Below are 9,441 nucleotides of genomic sequence, written 5' to 3'. Positions count from 1 at the left end.
ACACAGCACTATTAGACTCTACATGCACTAACACAGCACTGTTAGACTCTACATGCACTAACACAGCACTATTAGACTCTACATGCACTAACACAGCACTGTTAGACTCTACATGCACTAACACAGCACTATTAGTCTTTACATGCACTAACACAGTACTGTTAGACTCTACATGCACTAACACAGCACTGTTAGACTCTACATGCACTAACACAGCACTGTTAGACTCTACATGTACTAACACAGCACTGTTAGACTCTACATGCACTAACACAGCACTATTAGACTCTACATGCACTAACACAGCACTATTAGACTCTACATGCACTAACACAGCACTGTTAGACTCTACATGTACTAACACAGCATTATTAGACTCTACATGCACTAACACAACACTGTTAGACTCTACATGCACTAACACAGCACTGTTAGACTCTACATGCACTAACACAGCACTGTTAGTCTCTACATGCACTAACACAGCACTATTAGACTCTACATGCACTAACACAGCACTGTTAGTCTCTACATGCACTAACACAGCACTATTAGACTCTACATGCACTAACACAGCACTGTTAGACTCTACATGCACTAACACAACACTATTAGACTCTACATGCACTAACACAGCACTGTTAGTCTCTACATGCACTAACACAGCACTGTTAGACTCTACATGCACTAACACAGCACTGTTAGTCTCTACATGCACTAACACAGCACTGTTAGTCTCTACATGCACTAACACAGCACTGTTAGACTCTACATGCACTAACACAGCACTGTTAGACTCTACATGCACTAACACAGCACTGTTAGTCTCTACATGCACTAACACAGGACTGTTAGTCTCTACATGCACTAACACAGCACTATTAGACTACATGTACTATCACAGCACTATTAGACTCTACATGCACTAACACAGCACTGTTAGACTCTACATGCACTAACACAGCACTGTTAGTCTCTACATGCACTAACACAGCACTATTAGACTCTACATGCACTAACACAGGACTGTTAGACTCTACATGCACTAACACAGCACTGTTAGACTCTACATGCACTAACACAGGACTGTTAGACTCTACATGCACTAACACAGCACTGTTAGACTCTACATGCACTAACACAGCACTGTTAGACTCTACATGTACTAACACAGCACTATTAGACTCTACATGCACTAACACAGCACTGTTAGACTCTACATGCACTAACACAGCACTGTTAGACTCTACATGCACTAACACAGCACTGTTAGACTCTACATGTACTATCACAGCACTATTAGACTCTACATGCACTAACACAGCACTGTTAGACTCTACATGCACTAACACAGCACTGTTAGACTCTACATGCACTAACACAGCACTATTAGACTCTACATGCACTAACACAGCACTATTAGACTCTACATGCACTAACACAGCACTGTTAGACTCTACATGCACTAACACAGCACTATTAGACTCTACATGCACTAACACAGCACTGTTAGTCTCTACATGCACTAACACAGCACTGTTAGACTCTACATGCACTAACACAGCACTGTTAGTCTCTACATGCACTAACACAGCACTGTTAGTCTCTACATGCACTAACACAGCACTGTTAGACTCTACATGCACTAACACAGCACTGTTAGACTCTACATGCACTAACACAGCACTGTTAGTCTCTACATGCACTAACACAGGACTGTTAGTCTCTACATGCACTAACACAGCACTATTAGACTCTACATGCACTAACACAGCACTGTTAGTCTCTACATGCACTAACACAGCACTGTTAGTCTCTACATGCACTAACACAGCACTATTAGACTCTACATGCACTAACACAGCACTATTAGACTCTACATGCACTAACACAGGACTGTTAGACTCTACATGCACTAACACAGCACTGTTAGACTCTACATGCACTAACACAGCACTGTTAGACTCTACATGCACTAACACAGCACTGTTAGTCTCTACATGCACTAACACAGCACTGTTAGACTCTACATGCACTAACATAGCACTGTTAGTCTCTACATGCACTAACACAGGACTGTTAGTCTCTACATGCACTAACACAGCACTATTAGACTCTACATGCACTAACACAGCACTGTTAGTCTCTACATGCACTAACACAGCACTGTTAGTCTCTACATGCACTAACACAGCACTGTTAGACTCTACATGCACTAACACAGGACTGTTAGACTCTACATGCACTAACACAGCACTATTAGACTCTACATGCACTAACACAGGACTGTTAGACTCTACATGCACTAACACAGCACTGTTAGACTCTACATGCACTAACACAGCACTGTTAGACTCTACATGCACTAACACAGCACTGTTAGACTCTACATGTACTAACACAGCACTGTTAGACTCTACATGCACTAACACAGCACTGTTAGACTCTACATGCACTAACACAGCACTGTTAGACTCTACATGCACTAACACAGCACTGTTAGACTCTACATGCACTAACACAGCACTGTTAGACTCTACATGTACTAACACAGCACTATTAGACTCTACATGCACTAACACAGCACTGTTAGACTCTACATGCACTAACACAGCACTGTTAGACTCTACATGCACTAATACAGCAGTGTTAGACTCTACATGCACTAACACAGAACTGTTAGACTCTACATGCACTAACACAGCACTGTTAGTCTCTACATGCACTAACACAGCACTGTTAGACTCTACATGCACTAACACAGCACTGTTAGACTCTACATGCACTAACACAGCACTGTTAGTCTCTACATGCACTAACACAGGACTGTTAGTCTCTACATGCACTAACACAGCACTATTAGACTCTACATGCACTAACACAGCACTGTTAGTCTCTACATGCACTAACACAGCACTGTTAGTCTCTACATGCACTAACACAGCACTATTAGACTCTACATGCACTAACACAGCACTATTAGACTCTACATGCACTAACACAGGACTGTTAGACTCTACATGCACTAACACAGCACTGTTAGACTCTACATGCACTAACACAGCACTGTTAGACTCTACATGCACTAACACAGCACTGTTAGTCTCTACATGCACTAACACAGCACTGTTAGACTCTACATGCACTAACACAGCACTGTTAGACTCTACATGCACTAACATAGCACTGTTAGTCTCTACATGCACTAACACAGGACTGTTAGTCTCTACATGCACTAACACAGCACTATTAGACTCTACATGCACTAACACAGCACTGTTAGTCTCTACATGCACTAACACAGCACTGTTAGTCTCTACATGCACTAACACAGCACTGTTAGACTCTACATGCACTAACACAGGACTGTTAGACTCTACATGCACTAACACAGCACTATTAGACTCTACATGCACTAACACAGGACTGTTAGACTCTACATGCACTAACACAGCACTGTTAGACTCTACATGCACTAACACAGCACTGTTAGACTCTACATGCACTAACACAGCACTGTTAGACTCTACATGTACTAACACAGCACTGTTAGACTCTACATGCACTAACACAGCACTGTTAGACTCTACATGCACTAACACAGCACTGTTAGACTCTACATGCACTAACACAGCACTGTTAGACTCTACATGCACTAACACAGCACTGTTAGACTCTACATGTACTAACACAGCACTATTAGACTCTACATGCACTAACACAGCACTGTTAGACTCTACATGCACTAACACAGCACTGTTAGACTCTACATGCACTAATACAGCAGTGTTAGACTCTACATGCACTAACACAGAACTGTTAGACTCTACATGCACTAATACAGCACTGTTAGACTCTACCTGCACTAACACAGCACTATTAGACTCTACATGCACTAACACAGCAGTGTTAGACTCTACATGCACCAACACAGCACTATTAGACTCTACATGCACTAACACAGCACTATTAGACTCTACATGGACTAACACAGCACTATTAGACTCTACATGCACTAACACAGCACTGTTATACTCTACATGCACTAACACAGCACTGTTAGACTCTACATGCACTAACACAGCACTATTAGTCTTTACATGCACTAACACAGTACTGTTAGACTCTACATGCACTAACACAGCACTATTAGACTCTACATGCACTAACACAGGACTGTTAGACTCTACATGCACTAACACAGCACTATTAGACTCTACATGCACTAACACAGGACTGTTAGACTCTACATGCACTAACACAGCACTGTTAGACTCTACATGCACTAACACAGCACTGTTAGACTCTACATGCACTAACACAGCACTGTTAGTCTCTACATGCACTAACACAGCACTGTTAGACTCTACATGCACTAACACAGCACTGTTAGACTCTACATGCACTAACACAGCACTGTTAGTCTCTACATGCACTAACACAGGACTGTTAGTCTCTACATGCACTAACACAGCACTATTAGACTCTACATGCACTAACACAGCACTGTTAGACTCTACATGCACTAACACAGCACTGTTAGACTCTACATGCACTAACACAGCACTGTTAGACTCTACATGTACTAACACAGCACTATTAGACTCTACATGCACTAACACAGCACTGTTAGACTCTACATGCACTAACACAGCACTGTTAGACTCTACATGCACTAACACAGCACTATTAGACTCTACATGCACTAATACAGAACTGTTAGACTCTACATGCACTAATACAGCACTGTTAGACTCTACCTGCACTAACACAGCACTATTAGACTCTACATGCACTAATACAGCAGTGTTAGACTCTACATGCACTAACACAGAACTGTTAGACTCTACATGCACTAACACAGCACTGTTAGTCTCTACATGCACTAACACAGGACTGTTAGTCTCTACATGCACTAACACAGCACTATTAGACTCTACATGTACTATCACAGCACTATTTGACTCTACATGCACTAACACAGCACTGTTAGACTCTACATGCACTAACACAGCACTGTTAGTCTCTACATGCACTAACACAGCACTATTAGACTCTACATGCACTAACACAGGACGGTTAGACTCTACATGCACTAACACAGCACTGTTAGACTCTACATGCACTAACACAGCACTATTAGACTCTACATGCACTAACACAGGACTGTTAGACTCTACATGCACTAACACAGCACTGTTAGACTCTACATGCACTAACACAGCACTGTTAGACTCTACATGCACTAACACAGCACTGTTAGACTCTACATGTACTAACACAGCACTATTAGACTCTACATGCACTAACACAGCACTGTTAGACTCTACATGCACTAACACAGCACTGTTAGACTCTACATGCACTAACACAGCACTGTTAGACTCTACATGTACTATCACAACACTATTAGACTCTACATGCACTAACACAGCACTGTTAGACTCTACATGCACTAACACAGCACTGTTAGACTCTACATGCACTAACACAGCACTATTAGACTCTACATGCACTAACACAGCACTATTAGACTCTACATGCACTAACACAGCACTGTTAGACTCTACATGCACTAACACAGCACTATTAGACTCTACATGCACTAACACAGCACTGTTAGTCTCTACATGCACTAACACAGCACTGTTAGACTCTACATGCACTAACACAGCACTGTTAGTCTCTACATGCACTAACACAGCACTGTTAGACTCTACATGCACTAACACAGCACTGTTAGACTCTACATGCACTAACACAGCACTATTAGACTCTACATGCACTAATACAGAACTGTTAGACTCTACATGCACTAATACAGCACTGTTAGACTCTACCTGCACTAACACAGCACTATTAGACTCTACATGCACTAATACAGCAGTGTTAGACTCTACATGCACTAACACAGAACTGTTAGACTCTACATGCACTAACACAGCACTGTTAGTCTCTACATGCACTAACACAGGACTGTTAGTCTCTACATGCACTAACACAGCACTATTAGACTCTACATGTACTATCACAGCACTATTAGACTCTACATGCACTAACACAGCACTGTTAGACTCTACATGCACTAACACAGCACTGTTAGTCTCTACATGCACTAACACAGCACTATTAGACTCTACATGCACTAACACAGGACTGTTAGACTCTACATGCACTAACACAGCACTGTTAGACTCTACATGCACTAACACAGCACTATTAGACTCTACATGCACTAACACAGGACTGTTAGACACTACATGCACTAACACAGCACTGTTAGACTCTACATGCACTAACACAGCACTGTTAGACTCTACATGCACTAACACAGCACTGTTAGACTCTACATGTACTAACACAGCACTATTAGACTCTACATGCACTAATACAGCACTGTTAGACTCTACATGCACTAACACAGCACTGTTAGACTCTACATGCACTAACACAGCACTGTTAGACTCTACATGTACTATCACAGCACTATTAGACTCTACATGCACTAACACAGCACTGTTAGACTCTACATGCACTAACACAGCACTGTTAGACTCTACATGCACTAACACAGCACTATTAGACTCTACATGCACTAACACAGCACTATTAGACTCTACATGCACTAACACAGCACTGTTAGACTCTACATGCACTAACACAGCACTATTAGACTCTACATGCACTAACACAGCACTGTTAGTCTCTACATGCACTAACACAGCACTGTTAGACTCTACATGCACTAACACAGCACTGTTAGTCTCTACATGCACTAACACAGCACTGTTAGTCTCTACATGCACTAACACAGCACTGTTAGACTCTACATGCACTAACACAGCACTGTTAGACTCTACATGCACTAACACAGCACTGTTAGTCTCTACATGCACTAACACAGGACTGTTAGTCTCTACATGCACTAACACAGCACTGTTAGACTCTACATGTACTATCACAGCACTATTAGACTCTACATGCACTAACACAGCACTGTTAGACTCTACATGCACTAACACAGCACTGTTAGACTCTACATGCACTAACACAGCACTATTAGACTCTACATGCACTAACACAGCACTATTAGACTCTACATGCACTAACACAGCACTGTTAGACTCTACATGCACTAACACAGCACTATTAGACTCTACATGCACTAACACAGCACTGTTAGTCTCTACATGCACTAACACAGCACTGTTAGACTCTACATGCACTAACACAGCACTGTTAGTCTCTACATGCACTAACACAGCACTGTTAGTCTCTACATGCACTAACACAGCACTGTTAGACTCTACATGCACTAACACAGCACTGTTAGTCTCTACATGCACTAACACAGGACTGTTAGTCTCTACATGCACTAACACAGCACTATTAGACTCTACATGCACTAACACAGCACTGTTAGTCTCTACATGCACTAACACAGCACTGTTAGTCTCTACATGCACTAACACAGCACTATTAGACTCTACATGCACTAACACAGGACTGTTAGACTCTACATGCACTAACACAGCACTATTAGACTCTACATGCACTAACACAGGACTGTTAGACTCTACATGCACTAACACAGCACTGTTAGACTCTACATGCACTAACACAGCACTGTTAGACTCTACATGCACTAACACAGCACTGTTAGTCTCTACATGCACTAACACAGCACTGTTAGACTCTACATGCACTAACACAGCACTGTTAGACTCTACATGCACTAACACAGCACTGTTAGTCTCTACATGCACTAACACAGGACTGTTAGTCTCTACATGCACTAACACAGCACTATTAGACTCTACATGCACTAACACAGCACTGTTAGTCTCTACATGCACTAACACAGCACTGTTAGTCTCTACATGCACTAACACAGCACTATTAGACTCTACATGCACTAACACAGGACTGTTAGACTCTACATGCACTAACACAGCACTATTAGACTCTACATGCACTAACACAGGACTGTTAGACTCTACATGCACTAACACAGCACTGTTAGACTCTACATGCACTAACACAGCACTGTTAGACTCTACATGTACTAACACAGCACTATTAGACTCTACATGCACTAACACAGCACTGTTAGACTCTACATGCACTAACACAGCACTGTTAGACTCTACATGCACTAACACAGCACTGTTAGACTCTACATGTACTAACACAGCACTATTAGACTCTACATGCACTAACACAGCACTGTTAGACTCTACATGCACTAACACAGCACTGTTAGACTCTACATGCACTAATACAGCAGTGTTAGACTCTACATGCACTAACACAGAACTGTTAGACTCTACATGCACTAATACAGCACTGTTAGACTCTACCTGCACTAACACAGCACTATTAGACTCTACATGCACTAACACAGCAGTGTTAGACTCTACATGCACCAACACAGCACTATTAGTCTCTACATGCACTAACACAGCACTGTTAGACTCTACATGCACTAACACAGCACTATTAGACTCTACATGGACTAACACAGCACTATTAGACTCTACATGCACTAACACAGCACTGTTATACTCTACATGCACTAACACAGCACTGTTAGACTCTACATGCACTAACACAGCACTATTAGTCTTTACATGCACTAACACAGCACTGTTAGACTCTACATGCACTAACACAGCACTGTTAGACTCTACATGTACTAACACAGCACTATTAGACTCTACATGCACTAACACAGCACTGTTAGACTCTACATGCACTAACACAGCACTGTTAGACTCTACATGCACTAACACAGCACTGTTAGTCTCTACATGCACTAACACAGGACTGTTAGTCTCTACATGCACTAACACAGCACTATTAGACTCTACATGCACTAACACAGCACTGTTAGTCTCTACATGCACTAACACAGCACTATTAGACTCTACATGCACTAACACAGCACTGTTAGTCTCTACATGCACTAACACAGCACTATTAGACTCTACATGCACTAACACAGCACTGTTAGTCTCTACATGCACTAACACAGCACTGTTAGTCTCTACATGCACTAACACAGCACTATTAGACTCTACATGCACTAACACAGGACTGTTAGACTCTACATGCACTAACACAGCACTATTAGACTCTACATGCACTAACACAGGACTGTTAGACTCTACATGCACTAACACAGCACTGTTAGACTCTACATGCACTAACACAGCACTGTTAGACTCTACATGCACTAACACAGCACTGTTAGACTCTACATGTACTAACACAGCACTATTAGACTCTACATGCACTAACACAGCACTGTTAGACTCTACATGCACTAACACAGCACTGTTAGACTCTACATGCACTAACACAGCACTGTTAGACTCTACATGTACTAACACAGCACTATTAGACTCTACATGCACTAACACAGCACTGTTAGACTCTACA

The sequence above is a fragment of the Brachyhypopomus gauderio genome, unplaced genomic scaffold (genome assembly GCF_052324685.1).
Source record: "Brachyhypopomus gauderio isolate BG-103 unplaced genomic scaffold, BGAUD_0.2 sc49, whole genome shotgun sequence".
Lineage (NCBI taxonomy): Eukaryota > Metazoa > Chordata > Actinopteri > Gymnotiformes > Hypopomidae > Brachyhypopomus > Brachyhypopomus gauderio.
The sequence above is the reverse complement of the archived record's forward strand: the minus strand, read 5'-3'. Positions refer to the sequence as shown.